The 18,528-nt window shown below is 37.3% G+C and overlaps 1 pseudogene across 1 annotated transcript; it reads right to left on the bottom strand.

The window, feature by feature from the left end:
- Positions 1–6,561: 6,561 nt before the first annotated feature.
- On the bottom strand, positions 6,562–8,324 carry LOC149835128 (xanthotoxin 5-hydroxylase CYP82C4 pseudogene; annotated as a pseudogene). The gene is made up of 2 exons (XR_016432443.1): positions 7,413–8,324; positions 6,562–7,306 (listed from the first exon to the last, which is right to left on the bottom strand). The product of XR_016432443.1 is annotated as a xanthotoxin 5-hydroxylase CYP82C4 pseudogene (transcript).
- Positions 8,325–18,528: the final 10,204 nt, after the last annotated feature.

Here is an 18,528-nt window from a genome sequence, read left to right as displayed (position 1 = left end):
TCTAACGTATTGTTTTACAGATGATGTTTTACCTGTATATGACCCACGTACACCAGTTGATCATACAAGTCATGAGCCAACACAGGATGCAGAGTCTTCTCAGTCTGGCACAAGAAGACTCATTTGAATAGTGTATATCGATAATCGACCGTAAGTATTTCATTTTCACTTATTGCATATCTTATAAATATTTTATATTGATATTTACTGTGTACCAATTTATGTACAACACGAGGTTTGAGCCACAAGAAGTAGTACGCGAGATTAGGAATTCACTTCTTTAACATCTACCAGAACCGGTCGCTCAATGGAAAGAGTATTCAAAAGAGGTGATAGACAGATTGTGGTCCTCATTCATGGTATATAGTTGTTTGTCATAGTTAATGTGTTTCATATTTATTTATTTAGTTATAGTCATGTCTACTAACTTTCTGAAAATATATATAGGCTTCCAATCACTTCGCGACTACGATGAAGAAACATGATGCAAGGAAGGTGTGACAGAGGGTGGTTGTCAATCGATTTACAAAGATGTTGCACAATATGAAGACTGTAGCAAAAAAAGTATCTGACGGAATAGATGATCCACTACAGTGGAAGGGCCATGGCCCTATTACTATCAAGAGAGATTATTGGAAGGGAATGTGCGACAAGTGGGCGGATGATGCATTTCAAAATCGCTCTGCAAAGGCTGCACAAAATCGAGCGAAAATGCTCGAAGCCCATCTACACACAGGTGGATCTAAGACTTTTGGGAGCTACCTGAAGAAAATGATAACTCATCAATATATATATTATCAATTTTATAAGTATTGTTGCAAACCTGTTAACTAAATCTTTTTTCATTTAACTTCGCAGGAAGCAGAAAAAGGAGGCATTGTACCATATAAGGATGTGTTTGTTGAAACACATAAACGGAAGACTATGGAAGACTTCGTATCAGAGAAGGCGAGAACGACAACGGTATGTATTTATTCTATTAATAATCATTGTACTACACAAGTTATCATAAACATTATAATTCTTAATTATTAATGCATATTGTAAACATTATTTTGTAGGAGGCATATGAGCAATAGATGGTAGAGTGATATGGCGATGACTCTACTCAGCATCCATCATTTGATTCTGCAGCATGAGTGACTGCAGCAGGTGAACCTAAAAAGGATCGTGTGTTCGGGTTTGGGAGTAATATGAACACATCCCCTGTTGTTGCTTCCTCTGATCACAGCTCACAGACTTCTTCTGTCGACATAAGCTCCAAGCATCGTATTTTTTTCGGTGATGATATACGCCAGATCGTTAAGGACACAATACTTGACTACTTCCATGAAACCATCGCCGACGTTCTCCGAGCTGAGTTCAACAGTTTTCTGCAGAACAGGGATACTTCAATTGCAGGTGCCTCTCAGGTATGAAAGTTTCATGCGATATATTGCATGTCGTTAGATTTCATATAACTTTGATTGCCTTAACTTAGGTGCATTGGATATAATTTATTTCAGTATATTTTGTTTATCAATACTGACCTTTTATATAATATTTCTGTATAATATTTTTACTACCTTTGAACACATATGAGCACTATAGAATCAATATAAAGTTTTTTTGACTGCCTTAAAATACATATGAGCATGATATAATCACATATTCAGTTTTTTGTCTGCCTTAGAACACATATGAGCATGATAGAATCACATATACAGTTTTTTGACTGCCTTAGAGCATATATGAGTATGGTAGAATCACATATATAGTTTTTTTGACTGCTTTAGAACACATATGAGCATTATATAATCACATATATAGTTTTTTGCCTGCTTTAGAACACATGTGAGCATGATAGAATCACATATACAGTTTTTTGACTGCCTTAGAGCATATATGAGCATGGTAGAATCACATATACAGTTTTTTTGACTACCTTAAAACAGATATGAGATATACAATTTTTTTGACTGCCTTAAAACAGATATGAGCATGATATAATCACATATACAATTTTTTGTCTGCTTTAGAACACACGTGAGCATGATAGAATCACGTATACAGTTTTTTGACCGCCTTAGAGCATATAAGAGCATGATAGAATCACATAAAAAGTTTTTTGACGACCTTAGAACACATATGAGCATGATATGATCACATATTCAGTTTTTTGCCTGCCTTAGAACACATATGAGCATGATAGAATCACATATATAGTTTTTTGACTGCCTTAGAGCATATATGAGCATGGTAGAATCACATATATAATTTTTTTTACTACTCTAGAACACATATGAGCATAATATAATCACATATATAGTTTTTTGTCTGCTTTAGAACACATGTGAGCAAGATAGAATCACATATAAAGTTTTTTGACTGCCTTAGAGCACATAAGAGCATGATAGAATCACATATAAAGTTTTTTTTACTGCCTTAGAACACATATGAGCAGGATATAATAACATATTCAGTTTTTTACCTGCCTTAGAACACATATAAGCATGACAGAACTGCTTTAGAACACATATGAGCATGATATAATCACATATATAGTTTTTTGCCTGCCTTAGAACACATATGAGCATGATAGAATCACATATAAAAATTTTGCCTGCCTTAGAGCACATATGAGCATGATAGAATCACATATAAAGGTTTTTGACTGCCTTAGAACACATATGAGCATAATAGAATCACATATACAGTTTTTTGCCTGCCTTATAGTACATATGAGCATGGTAGAATCAAATATAGAGTTTTTCTGACTGCCTTTGAGCATATATGAGCATGATATAATCACATATAGAGTATTTTTACTGCCTTAAAACACATATCATTCATGATAGAATCACATATAGTGTATAATTTATTTTAATATATTTTATTTATCAATACTGACCTTTCTTTTCTTGTGTAGGTTGCTTGCGATAATCAGCGTAGTGGAGCTAAAGGGACAGATCAAGGCAATGAACAAGAAGACGCACAAAATCTTGGCGATGATTAGATTAATGTGTTGAATTTGTTCTACTTTCTTTTTATTTCGAAAATGTAAATGTTGAATTATAAATAATTATAACTTGCGAATTTTAAAGTGGAACAATTAATTGTTTTAGTTTCCTTTTATATGTATTTTTATGTGTACTTTATTTTTTATTCATAGGAAATATAGATTGTACGAGAAATTTTTTCTCGATATTTAATTTTTAAATATTTATTTTTAATTTTTCCCCTTGTTTGCGACGGATTAGCGACGGTTATATCGGTCGCTATTTATTTTTATCGTTGAAGGTAGCGACGGAACTGGCGACAGATACAGTATGTCGCTACTTAGCGACGGAATGGGCGACGGATATATGCTGTCGCTTATTAGCATCGAAAAAATTGTGATGGAAGATATTCGTTGCTAGTCCGACGCTAATGCAGCGCTAATCCGTTGCTAATCTTGTTAGCGACGGATTTAGGTCGTCGCTAATCCAATGGATTGTTGTAGTGATAGATCTACCCATGGTCAAACACCTTGTTGGTTGCAAGTGGGTGTTTAAAATTAAATATCACTCTGATGGCTCCGTTGAAAGGTATAAAGCTCGACTCATGTTCAAGGGCTATACCCAAATTGAAGGGTTGGATTATAATGAGACCTTTATCCCCGTTGCTAAGTTGGTAGTAGTGTGATGCTTGATAGCTATTGCAATAATAAAAAATTGGCATCTCTATCAATTAGGTGTTATCATTATTTTTCTATATTGGGACCTTGATAAAGAGGTGTATATGGACTTACCATCAGGTTTTTTGGTTCAGGGAGAGCATAAAGTTTACAAGTTATACAAATCACTGTACGGACTCAAACATTCCTCTAAAAATTGGTTTACCAAGCTCTCACACTATCTACTTCAAGAAGGATTCGCCCAATCTAAAGCTGATTATTCATTTTTTTCAAAAGCTATTAATGCCACACACATTTTTGTTCTAGTTTATGTGAATGACATTATCATTGCAAGAGATGATATTATATACATCGACCATCTTAAGTCTCACATCAATCAGCAATTCTGATTAAAGGACCTTAGACGACTAAAATATTTTTTTGGCATTAAAGTTGCAAGATCTAAAAATGGTATTTTCTTATCTCAACAAAAATAAGCTTTTGATCTCCTGTAAGACATGGGTTACCTTGGAGCCAAGCCAAGTAAATTTTTCATGGAACCATATGTCAAACTCAGTAATAGAAATGAGGATTTGTTGGAGGATCTAGGGCCGTATAGGCACCTAGTGGGTCGGTTGTTATATCTTACTATAACTCGACCCGATATTATTTTTGCAGTCAATATTCTAAGTCAATTCAGTGGTCAGCCACGACAGTCTTATATGAACGTTGCCATGCAGGTCGTGCGATATATTAAGAATTCTCCAAAACAAGAAATTTTAATGCCTTCCACCAGAAAGATTCAAGTAGTTGGTTATTGTGATTCAGATTGAGCCGCCTACCCAATGAGTCATCGATCTACATTCGATTATTGCGTCATGGTTGGAGACAACCTTGTTTCTTTGAAGACTAAAATGCCGAAGCATCCCTCTTAGATGATTCTACAATCACTTGAGATTGAGACACAAGGTTCTCCAACAAAGAAGGCCTGAGCATCCACCCCTTCAAACCCTGATTCTTCTCACGTACCAACCAGCCTAAAGACTAAAGAGAGAGAGAGAGAGGGTCCTTCATGATTCTGTTTATTCTTAAAATGTTTCTCTCCTTCATTCTCATAGTTGTACTAATTTAGAACATTTTGGTTTATGTATCTTGACATTAACATTTTTAGCAGAATTAATCATTAAAAGCATAAGCTATTGTAAAATTAAAAGAATGACAATGATTTAGTCGATTTGTATTTGCCATGGTTAGTGAAATTTTTTACTTCAAATATGCTGCTGATCTTTTTAGGACTAAACCCGACGTGCCTTTGTAGAAGTTTCATGATTAGTTGCTAAGAGGAAATTTGGCTGTCATTGCATGGATGAACACTTTGAGCACAAGATGTGGGGCATGAATATAAAATGAGTTTTTGGTAAAACGGGATTTTACATCCCTACTCAAGAAACACAAGATGAACTGATGAAAACGGGAAAAGGAAAAGGGAAAAGGAAAAGCTATGTTATATCAAAATTCCTATTGGATCTACATTTAGACCTCATTTCGATTTGGGACTCGCAGGCGATTATTCAGATTCAGATTGGTAGCTACTTTCTGCAGAGTTAAGTATGAGATAGTCAAGGTTGGATTATAATTACCAGGGCTAATGAACCTTGACTCTTCATTTATCTCTCTTTAAAAAAATGGCTTGAAACATTAATTTGGCTTGTCTTTTTTGTTTTCAGTTTTTGCAGTTTTGGTTAAAAGATGGGCCAACGTAAGGCTAGTAAACGAGCTGAATGGGTGGAGCTTGATGTGTTCAAGCTTGGCTCATTCTTGTGGCGTGCCAAGCCTAGTTCGAGCTCGTAAACTGCCCAAGTCAAACAAGCCAGCTTTGAGCTGGCTTGCTTATATTACATTAACCAAACCTACACACAGCCCCACGATATGCACTCAACGACACTCCTCCTTGGCTCGTATTAGTTTTTCCTAGGACTGCTATAACTCGCATGATATAGACCACGAAAAAGATGAAGGTGAACCACAATGAGAAACACACTTGCCCCATTAGCATGCATATAACGGAGCAACCAGCCCCCTTCCACATCTCTCGTAATCAGGGGTGGCAATCGGGTCGGGTTGGTGGGTCAGCATACCTCAACCCGAACCCGATCCGTTTATTAAACGGGTAACCCGACACGACCCGCTTAATAAACTGGTTGGTTCGGGTAAACAGGTTGGCAGGTTAGCGGGTCAGGTTGGTGGGTTGGGTTGGCGGATGGGTTGGTGGGTTGACCCGCCCGCCTAACCCGTTTATTAAACGGGTCAGCCGGGTTGGTGGGTTGGCATACCCCTAACACAAACCCGACCCGTTTAATAAACGGGTTAGGTGGGTCGACCCGTTTATTAAACGGGTTCATTTTTGCCCAACCCGAACCCGCCTAAGAGGCGGGTTGGCGGGTCGTGTCAGGTTTTGCCACCCCTACTCATAATGTGTTCTACTCTGCAGAAAGCTAGATCCACATGAGGTGTGTGATGCATAGTAAAAAGAAAATGCCAGTCACTATCTGAATAACTAAACAGATATGTGCTAACGGACCGAACCCCTAAAAATAACTAAGAAGGTTCTGGGTTGGATAATCTACCAAATGTTGGTTAAGTGTAGAGGATATAGGTTGTTTTAACATGAGAGAATCATTGTTTCCTTATAACTACCAGATGAGCTTATACAAGTCGAGCTGAGCCAAGTACCTATCATTCATGTCCAGCTTGCCCAACCTATTTTAGGTGTTCAAACGAGCTCTTTGCGAGCCCAAACTAAGCTGAGCGAGCCATGAGTGGCTCGTCTTGTTTCCAGCATGAAAAAAACAAGCAAACACACACATGAATATGTGCATTCATGCATGCACCCGCTTACATACAAACACAATGCACTCATTTTTATCATCTAATTCAAATAGGAAAGTAGGTTATTTATGCTCTTAAAAATTTTAAAATCCAAAGTTATCACACGCTTTGGAAATACATTCATAGACAAAGATAAAAAAACACAAGCTACGTATCTCATCACTCGTAGAGATGGGGAGGGAGACGTGGTTTCAGCAAGACATGAAGTGGCGTAGCTTTCGCCATGGCTAAGCCATTGCCCTCGGTCATGTCGACCGGCCCATCCATGGGCGTGCGCCACTCGAACCCATGAAGCAGGCGTGCCAACGTCAGGTGAGTGACTTGGACGGCCATCATCAACCCCGGGCACGATCTTCGACCAGACCCAAAGGGAATGTACTCGAAGTTCTGACCATAAACATTGACGTCCTTGTGGGTCGTCAAGAACCTATCTGGCTTGAACTCATCTGGGTCGGACCACACTCTTGGGTCTCTCTGCATCTTCCACACGTTCACAAAGAGGGTTGTCCCTGCTGGTATGTCATAGCCAGCAACGTTGACTGGCTCCATCGACTCGTGTGGGAGCAGCAGTGGGACCGCTGGGCAAAGGCGCATGGTCTCCTTGACTACAGCTTGCAAGTATGGCAGTTTGTTGATGTCTGATTCCTCCACGTGTCTCTCCCTGCCTACGTGGATGTCCAACTCTTCCTGCACCTTCTTCAGTTCGTGGCGGTTGTTCAGTAGAAGAGAGAGGGCCCACACCATTGTGTCTGACGTGGTGCTAGTCCCTGCTACTATCATGTTCTGCAAGGAAAGCCTTGATGTATTCAATACTAAATATATGTTTACAATTTTGTAGGGATCAATCCATGGAGAGTCGGATCCAAAAAAGTTATGAGTTAGTACTCACCATGACTACGGCTTTGACTATGGTATCAGGTTTGTAAGCAGACAAGCGCTGCCTATTTTCCTCAACTTGGGTGATAAGCACATCTATGAAGTCATTACTGACGTTGCCGGAATCCCTCCTCCGGTGGTGCTCATCCAACCAACTGCTGGCGATCTTGTCTATCCTGTTGTGCACCCTCTTCATGGCCTTCAGGTCACCACCCACATCGAACCGCTCCAGCCAAGGAAACGCGTCCGACGCCGAAAATATGCCGAAGACGGCAGGTATCTCCTCCACCAACTTGTTCAGCTCCTTCGCCTCCTCGTCTTCTCCGGCGCCCTCTTCGGTGAAGTACCGTTTTCCGGCCAACTTCCTCAGCACCACGTTCAGGACCATGAAGCCCAGCCGCTCCTTCATCTCCACCGGCACCTCCCCGTTCCCGCACCGTCGGTACACACCCTTCACGAGGGAGTCGACCTCCTCGACCCGGATGTGCTTGAGCAGCTCGAGCCGCCGGGTCGAGAGCAGCTCGAGGATGGCGATCTTGCGGACCTCGCGCCAGTAGGGGCAGTACGGGCCCAGGCCGAACACGGCATAGTTGTAGCCGACGTACTTGGCGTTGAGCAGCAAGGGCCGGCTGGCGAGGGTTCGGTCGTTGGTGGTGAAGCACTCCTTCGCTATCTCCATGCTGGTCACCACGAGCAAGCGCTTTTGGCCCAGCCGGAGCTGGAATATGGGGCCGTACCGGTCGGAGAGGGCCGCGAGGGTTCTGTGAAGAGGTGCGTTTTCTGAGAGGATGGGAAGGTGGCCGAGTATAGGCCAGCACCCGGCTGGTTCCGGAGGTTTGGACGTGGACGAGGCCTTTCTTGGCCATAGTTTGTAGAGTAGAAGGAGGGCAAGCAGTGCTGCAGCTCCCTCTACCAGTAGGGTCATGGTGTGCAAGATGCAATTGAGTCATGAGCACCACTCTGCTGCTTCTATTTTGCTCTCTAATGTATGACGATATTTAAAGGATTTTAGCTAAGGGTGACAACGGGTCGGGTTTAGTTTGGAATCAGGTAGAAACAGATCCGGTCCTGATTTGAGATGCTGGTATCGAGTTCGGATATGGGCTCAATCAGACCACCAAAAGAGAAACCATACCCGGATCCTATAAAGATTACATGAACCAAACCCGAACCATACCTGGTAAAAAAAAAAAACTATCCTTTTTACATTGAAAATTAGTGGAACATTCTAGGAACTCAGGTTGGTTTCGGGTCTGATATGAAATTTAACAAGCCATATACCCAGCTACATTGGACCCTTTGGGTACGACCCAAATTCTAATCGAACCTTCTTATTTATCACCAAATCCTGACCCTATAGGGTTTGGTATGGGTCGGGTCCAGGTCAAACACTGCCCATTGACACCCCTAATTTTATCCACATAATTACAAATAAGCAAAAAATTAATCATGATATTGTGGAATAAGCTGAAGTAGAAATTAAGCTTTCTTTTTCCATCAATTTTATCTACTTATTCATGCGGATTTTACATCGCCAAAGTGTTGCTCTCCTAAATCTGTATAATTGTTCTAATTCGGAAAGCTTTGGCTTATTTATCTTGACATGAAGGGCGCGTTTGACGCACCGGAACAGGGACTGACTGGTCTCTACCCGTGTGCTGTCCCGCGTTTGATTGATACAAAGCATGGGAACCAAGGCGGGGCTGCTTTGTTTCCTTCCCTTTAAAAATTAAAAGGGTGTGATGGACCTGTGAGCGCAGGTCCTGGACAAACACCAGCTGGTGTGTCTAGGGGTGTCAACGGGTGGGGTTTACCCGGACCAAACCCTATATATATAGGGTCTGGGTATGGTGACAAATAAGAAGACCTGATTAAGACCTGGGTCCAGACCCGAAAGTCTGATTAATACATGGACCCGGGTATACTTTGTAAAATTTTATACCAGAGACCCAGGCCCTACCCGAGTTTCGATTAAGACCCACAATTTTTCAATGTAAAAATGATAAAAAAAAATATATTACTTTACCGGGTATGGTTTCTCTTATAGTAAACCGGATTAGACCTGGGTCTGGAACTGATACCATACCTGAAAATCTTATCCAAGTCTGGTTCCACCTGGGTCCGAACCCAACCTGACCCGTTGACACCCCTAGGTGTGCCTTGGTGGTGTTTGCCCACTAAATCAAACCCAACCTAACCATCTACTGGAATTAATCTTTGAAGATGTAGGCTATGTCAAATTTTTGTTTTTGACTCAAAATTTTGACTTTGAATATATATGTGGCCGGTTTTTGACAATTAAACAAGAGGAAATTTCGCCCTCGTTGCATATTTTTTGTGATTGACTCGTAAGTCTCAGTCTCTAGGGAATATTGGCGAGGAAAAATCTAGTCTTTGTCTGAATAATATCCAAAAAATAATTATATTTCTTAAAAATATAAAATACATGTAAAGATACACACAAAAAAACGATATACAAACTCTGCTGTTTAAAGTGTTTTTATCGTGTTAATAACATCTTAAAAGAACAATAATTTGGAAGTTTCACTTTTTTGGTATGCTGCCAACCTTGAAAAATATATATATCACCATTTTAACACAACTTTTTAAGATTATTATCGATGTCTGTCAGTATGGTTTAATCTGGTTGTCCAAGGCCTGAAACTTTTAATGGGACTGATCTTGGACATCTTTTGAAAAAACAAAACCAAAAAAAAAAATCTGTCCCTGTTCCATGCTGGCCATGGACAGGGACACACCATCCTTGTCCTCCCCCCTCTGCGAATCAAACGCCTCCTTAGGTAACATGACATCCTTGTCCGTGGCAGCTAGCTAGGTTTTTGACAGGCCAGTGAGATCGAGGCCCAGCCAACACGATATCTGCCCTATGTTTCAAACATGGGCTTCAAATAAAGATGATGGAACTTGGTCACAATTTGGATTGGTCTAGCAATTTACCATCTTCTATTTTTCTGCTGTATTTTAAATATTTAAGAACCCTCACCGGGAACTGGATCACTTAATGGGCCTACCTCCCTACGAGATAAACTCCAGGTGGAGTCACCCACACCCAAGCTCTTACGGCATCCACCAGTTAAAGGCACCTGCACACCTGGTGGGAGTCAAACCTGACACGAAGGGCTCAGCACCTTCTCCCCAAGCCCGCTGCCACTCGCCGACTAATTTGAAAACAGATTATATTAACATGATGTGTGTGTGTTGGTAGAGGCCTCTTTGAGCACCCATGTTAGACTTTGTTCAATCAACTGATTAGTTAGTAAATATATGGCTTGTTTAGTGAAAAAGGAAATTGTTTATGATGTTATTGTGCGCCCACCAATTGAACCATCCAATTAAATATAAATCCCAATCTGCTTAGTAAAAGAGATTCAAAACTTAACCCACAGTGTCCCAAATCTTCTAATTCAAAAGATTCGGTTTTACTTTGAAAAAACATGATCCAAGGAAAATACCACGTTGAATACATCTACATTAGGGCTATCAACGGGTCGGGTTTACCCGAACCAAACCCTATAGGGTCTGGGTATGGTGATAATTAAGAAGACCTGAATAAGACCTGGGTCCAGACTCGGAGGTCTGATTAATACATGGACCAGGGTATAGTTTGTGAAATTTTGTATCGGACCCGGACCCGATCCGATTTCCGACTAATTAAGACCTGTAATTTTTCAATGTAACAATGATGAAAAATATGGTTTTACCAGGTATGGCCCGGGTCTGGTTCATGTATTTCTTATCGGGTCCGGGTATGGTTTCTCTTATGATAAGTCCGATTTGACCTGGGTCTTAACCAGATACCATACCCAAAAATCATAATACATGGGTCCGAAGCAAACCCTATCCGTTGGCACCCCCTTATAAGATCAAATTTTATGAGAGAGGCGTTGTCCACCTTGTCAAAGGCAGGTGCACATGACCAGTGCACACATACCAATCACTCGTGTGTGAATGTTTAACTGCGTGCATGTGTATGAACAGATATGGCAGAAAATAAAAATATTGATCCGACTCCTAATTAGTCCGAAAAGTTCCATTCATATATAAGCTTAAGCTCATTCAAAATAAACGTCAGAACTTTATAAATGATCCGTATTCGAAATGCTGTGTTGAACTTGAGTCAGAATCCAATCAAATCAGATCCATTTTCACCTTTAATCCAATGCCCATGTCTCTCATTCCTAAACTTAGCACGTTAAAATCAACTTTGAGCATGAAATGGATGGAGTAGCAGAAAAAACTTTGGTCTGGTTATTGTGTAGCTTAGACGTGTGAGTGCATGCACACACACCGTCCCACACCATGCATGTCCACCTTGTTCATGATAGTGGACAACTCAAATTTTTGAAGCAGGCGTGCCAAGTTAGATGTATCATGAGTTTTCTACTAAACAAACCATGTAGATCACATCTCTAACATTTAATCTACAAAAAAATCAAAAATGTTTTAGAAAAAAGTGATTTCTACTCATTAGTAGCCAATGTTTACTCATATACTCTCTCTCTCTCTCTCTCTCTCTCTCTCTCTCTCTCTCTCTCTATATATATATATATATATATATATATATATATATATATATATATATATATATATATATATATATATATATATATAATTCTAGTGAATCCCAACCCAACCCTAGTAATATATAGGTTCAGTTAGGGTTTTGATTTTTCTCGGACATTCGAGCTGACCCGCATGACCCAAGCATTTCATATTTATTTTTAGTGAATATAAGCTCCCTAAATTGTATGGATACAGGTTTGAGATTTCATTTTCTTGGTCCAACAAAAGGTTTTTTTTGGGTGTGTGTCCTTGGTGACATTTAGAGTGGCATAGTTTAGGTACAGAAACAAGTTGTACGAGACTAGAGTCGGATAAGTTGAGTTCATCTGGTGGTTTTCTTAAATTTTCGGTTATAAGCTTAAGATGAGTGAGGGAAAATATTAAAAAATGCGCCTAAACGTTGGGTAATGACAAAAAAATGAAGCACGTCTGTTTTTAAAATTTGAAAAACACCTAAAATTCTTATTAATTAGTTTACAAAAAGAATCCAATGCCAACCCACTATCAATTTTATCTTTTAATAATAATATTTGTACCTGAGGGATTAGTACTCTGCCTGATCACCCACCATCCTGTGATGAGAGGGTGGTGTATGTTCTCCCCCGATGATTCACTGAATCCCACGTCTGTGTTCGGGGGGATGAATGAGCGCCACGTATTTACGCACATGGGGCTCGTATTCCCGTGTATGTTGACATAACTTAGCATCGGACTCTGGTGTTGTTGCAAAGACTTAAGTACCCTTTCTTGTTATTCTTGCCATAAAACGACGGTTTGAGAAAATGACAAAAATGTCCATTCAAAAAAAGGAAAACAAACGGTTCAAAAAAAGAACAAACATGTCCTCCATCCAGAAAGTCCCTGCACTGCAGGATTATCTGATAAAGGAATCCCCCCTGAAGAAAGCCATGAACATCAACCCTCTCTCTCTCCCTTCTCTTTCTGCTTCTGTGCACATCCAGCAAACGATCCTACACTGCTCCAGCAAGCATCAACTGACCTGCACAGTGATTGTAGCATGGTTCAACTTGATGAGTTGTGGAGCCAGATTCAGAGATTTTGCCCTTACAGGAGGGGGGTTTGGGGGCTCCCACCGGTCTGGGTAGCATCGTTCAACTTAATAAGTTGTGGAGCCAGATTCAGAGATTTTGCCCCTACAGGAGGGGGGTTTGGGGGCTTCCCCTGGTGCAATAAAGTGTTTTGTTTAATTGTGGTGCTCATGTTTTCTTTGGTTGTTTCTTGCTAAAGGTTTTCGTAACACCCTTTTCCACAATTTTTCTGTTCTTTTTTTCTGGTTTGAAGATGGTGACTTCTGAAAGTTACTGTTCAATTTCAGAAAATGAACCTATTATAAAGATCAGATTTCAAATCCGTAAAAAATGGTGTCTTTCATATTGAGTCTAGTTTATTTCTAACAATTTTCAATAATTTTTATGGTCATTTCATTCCTCATTTTGATTAAAAACCAGACCCCTATTATTCTGCATTATTTGAGTTGCATAGGTTTTTAGTTCATTTTGCAAGAGTCATATATCTCCAACGGGAGATCATTTTTCAAATCTGCAAAAAAGGTTTTCTTCTTTTATTTATCTAGTTTATATCTAATTTTTTTTATAACTTTTTATACATATTTGATATTTTAAATTTGTTAAAATTCAGGACTGGTTACAGATTAATCTTATTTCACCATGATTAAACAAAATAGTTCCAGTTTTAAAAATTTGTAATATCAAATAAATATATAAAGTTATAAAAATTTCTAGATATAAACTAGACAAATAAAGAAAAAAAACCCTTTTTACAGAGTTGGAAAATGATCTTTTGTTGGGGAGATATGACTCTTGCAAAACGAATAAAAAACCTGAGTATCTAAAACGATATAAAGTGTGACAGGGTCTTGGTTTTTGACCAAAAACAGGTATGAAATTACCATAAAAATTGCTGAAAATTGGCAGAAATAAACTAAACTCAATAACGAAGATGTCGCTTTTTACGGATCGGAAATCCGATCTCTGGTTAGGGAGATACGCCCCCGACAAGTTGGTCTTGATTCAAATAGCGATTTACGCGTGACGGCTTACTGAATAACGATTTGTAGTGTTATTCAGTAAGCCGTCATGCGTAAATCGTTATTTGAATCAAGACCAACTTGTCGGGAGCGTATCTCTCTAACCGTAGATCGGATTTCCGATCCGTAAAAAAAGGCATCTTCGTTATTGAGTCTAGTTTATTTTTGTCAATTTTCAACAATTTTTATGGTAATTTCATACCTGTTTTTGGTCAAAACCAAGACCTTATCACACTTTATATCGTTTTAGATACTCAGATTTTTTGTTCGTTTTGCAAGAGTCATATCTCTCCAACGGGAGATTATTTTCCAAATCTGTAAAAAGGGTTTTTTTTTCTTTATTTGTCTAGTTTATATCTGAAAAATTTTATAACTTTATATACTTATTTGATATTTCAAATATATAAAAAACTGGAACTGTTTTGTTTAATCATGGTGAAATAAGAATAATCTGTAACCAGTTCTGAATTTTAACAAATTTAAAATATCAAATATGTATAAACAGTTATAAAAATTTCCAGATATAAACTAGACACATAAAGAAAGAAACCCCTTTTTACAAATTTGGAAAATGATATTTCATTGGGGAGATATGACTCTCGCAAAATGAACTAAAAATATGTGCAACTTAAATAATGCAGAATAATAAGGGTCTAGTTTTTAATCAAAATGGGAAAACAAATGATGATAAAAATTGCTGAAAATTGACAGAAATAATCTAGACTCAATAACTAAGATGCCGCTTTTTACGAATTTGAAATTCGAGCTCTGGTTAGGGAGATACGCCCCCGACAAGTTGGTCTTGATTCAAATAGCGATTTACGCGTGATGGCTTACTGAATATCGATTTGTAGTGTTATTCAGTAAGCCGTCACACGTAAATCGCTATTTGAATCAAGACCAACTTGTCGGGGGCGTATCTTCCTAACCGGAGATCGGATTTTCGATCCGTAAAAAGTGGCATCTTCGTTATTGAGTCTAGTATATTTCTGTCAATTTTCAGCAATTTTTATAGTAATTTCATACTTATTTTTGGTCGAAAACCAAGACCCTGTCATACTTTATATCATTTGAGTTACTCATGTTTTTATTTCATTTTGCAAGAGTCATATCTCCCCAACGGGAGATCATTTTTCAAATCTGTAAAAACGGTTATTTTTCTTTATTTGCATAGTTTATATCTGGAAATTTTTATAACTTTATATATTTATTTGATATTTCAAATATATAAAAAACTGGAACTATTTTGTTTAATCATGGTTAAATAAGATTAATCTGTAACCAGTCCTGAATTTTAACAAATCTAAAATATTAAATATATATAAATAGTTATAAATATTTTCAGATATAAACTAGACACATAAAGAAAGAAAACCCTTTTTACAGATTTGAAAATGATATTTCATTGGGGAGATATGATTCTCGCAAAATAAACTAAAAATATGTGCAACTTAAATAATGCAAAAATAATAGGGGTCTGGTTTTTAATCAAAATGGAAAAACAAATGAAAATAAAAATTGATGAAAATTGACAAGAATAAACTACACTCAATAAGAAAGACACTGCTTTTTACGGATTTGAAATTCGAGCTTCGGTTAGGGAGATACGCCCCCGACAAGTTGGTCTTCATTCAAATAACGATTTACGCGTGACGGCTTACTGAATAGCGATTTGTAGTGTTATTCAGTAAGTCGTCACGCGTAAATCGCTATTTGAATCAAGACCAACTTGTCGAGGGCGTATCTCCCTAACCGAAGATCGGATTTTCGATCCATAAAAAGCGGCATCTTCGTTATTGAGTCTAGTTTATTTCTGTCAATTTCAGCAATTTTTATAGTAATTTCATACCTATTTTTTGGCGAAAACCAAGACCCTGTCACACTTTATATCGTTTGAATTACTCATGTTTTTAGTTCATTTTGCAAGAGTCATATCTCTTCAACGGGAGATAATTTTTCAAATCTGTAAAAAGAGTTTTTTTGCTTTATTTGTCTAGTTTATATCTGAAAATTTTTATAACTTTATATATTTATTTGATATTTCAAATATATAAAAAACTGGAACTGTTTTGTTTAATCATGGTGAAATAAGAATAATCTGTAACCAGTTCTGAATTTTAACAAATTTAAAATATCAAATATGTATAAACAGTTATAAAAATTTCCAGATATAAACTAGACACGTAAAGAAAGAAACCCCTTTTTACAAATTTGGAAAATGATATTTCATTGGGGAGATATGACTCTCGCAAAATGAACTAAAAATATGTGTAACTTAAATAATACAGAATAATAGGGGTCTGGTTTTTAATCAAAATAAGAAAATAAATGACCATAAAAATTATTGAAAATTAACAAGAATAAACTAGACTCAATAAGAAAGACACCATTTTTTACGGATTTGAAATCCGAGCTCCGGTTAGGGAGATACGCCTCTGACAAGTTGGTCTTGATTCAAATAGTGATTTACGCGTAACGGCTTACTGAATAGCGATTTGTAGTGTTATTCAGTAAGCTGTCACGTGTAAATCGCTATTTGAATCAACACCAACTTGTCGGGGGCGTATCTCCCTAACCGGAGATTGGATTTCCGATCCGTAAAAAACGGCATCTTCGTTATTGAGTCTAGTTTATTTTTGTTAATTTTCAGCAATTTTTATAGTAATTTCATAACTATTTTTGGTCGAAAACCAAGACTTTGTCACACTCTATATCGTTTGAGCTACTCATGTTTTTTGTTCATTTTGCAAGAGTTATATCTCTCCAACGGAAGATCATTTTTCAAATCTGTAAAAAGGGTTTTTTGCTTTATTTGTCTAGTTTATATCTGGAAATTTTTATAACTTTATATATTTATTTGATATTTCAAATATATAAAAAACCAGAACTATTTTGTTTAATCATCGTTAAATAAGATTAATATGTAACCAGCCCTGAATTTTAACAAATTTAAAATATCAAATATATATAAACAGTTATAAAAAAATTTCAGATATAAACTAGACACATAAAGAAAGAAAACCCTTTTTACAGATTTGGAAAATGATATTTCATTGGAGAGATATGACTCTCGCAAAATAAACTAAAAATATGTGTAACTTAAATAATACAGAATAATAGTGGTCTGGTTTTTAATCAAAATAGAAAAACAAATGAAAATAAAAATTGCTGAAAATTGACAGGAATAAACTACACTCAATAAGAAAGACACCGCTTTTTACGGATTTGAAATTCGAGCTTCGGTTAGGGAGATACGCCCCCGACAAGTTGGTCTTCATTCAAATAATGATTTACGCGTGACGGCTTACTGAATAGCGATTTGTAGTGTTATTCAGTAAGTCGTCACGCGTAAATCGCTATTTGAATCAAGACCAACTTGTCGAGGGCGTATCTCCCTAACCGAAGATCGGATTTTCGATTCGTAAAAAGCGGCATCTTCGTTATTGAGTCTAGTTTATTTCTGTCAATTTCAGCAATTTTTATAGTAATTTTATACGTATTTTTTGGCGAAAACCAAGACCCTGTCACACTTTATATCGTTTGAGTTACTCATGTTTTTAGTTCATTTTGCAAGAGTCATATCTCCCCAACAGGAGATAATTTTTCAAATCTGTAAAAAGGGTTTTTTTGCTTTATTTGTCTAGTTTATATCTGAAAATTTTTATAACTTTATATATTTATTTAATATTTCAAATATATAAAAAACCGAAACTATTTTGTTTAATCATGGTTAAATAAGATTAATGTGTAACCAGTCCTGAATTTTAACAAATTTAAAATATCAAATATATATAAACAGTTATAAAAAAATTTCAGATATAAACTAGACACATAAAGAAAGAAAACCCTTTTTACAGATTTGGAAAATGATATTTCATTGGAGAGATATGACTCTCGCAAAATAAACTAAAAATATGTGTAACTTAAATAATACAGAATAATAGTGGTCTGGTTTTTAATCAAAATGGGAAAATAAATGACCATAAAAATTATTGAAAATTAACAAGAATAAACTAGACTCAATAAGAAAGACACCGTTTTTTACGGATTTGAAATCCGAGCTCCAGTTAGAGAGATACGCCTCTGACAAGTTGGTCTTGATTCAAATAGTGATTTACGCGTGACGGCTTACTGAATAGCGATTTGTAGTGTTATTCAGTAAGCTGTCACGTGTAAATCGCTAATTGAATCAACACCAACTTGTCGGGGGCGTATCTCTCTAACCGAAGATTGGATTTTCGATCCGTAAAAAGCGGCATCTTCGTTATTGAGTCTAGTTTATTTCTGTTAATTTTTAGCAATTTTTATAGTAATTTCTTACCTATTTTTGGTCAAAAACCAAGACTTTGTCACACTCTATATCGTTTGAGTTACTCATGTTTTTTGTTCATTTTACAAGAGTCATATCTCTCCAACGGGAGATCATTTTTCAAATCTGTAAAAAGGGTTTTTTTGCTTTATTTGTCTAGTTTATATC

Source organism: Nuphar pumila, chromosome 6 (genome assembly GCF_984573655.1).
Source record: "Nuphar pumila chromosome 6, dmNupPumi1.hap1.1, whole genome shotgun sequence".
Classification (NCBI taxonomy): Eukaryota; Viridiplantae; Streptophyta; class Magnoliopsida; order Nymphaeales; family Nymphaeaceae; genus Nuphar; species Nuphar pumila.
The sequence above is the reverse complement of the archived record's forward strand: the minus strand, read 5'-3'. Positions and strand labels throughout refer to the sequence as shown.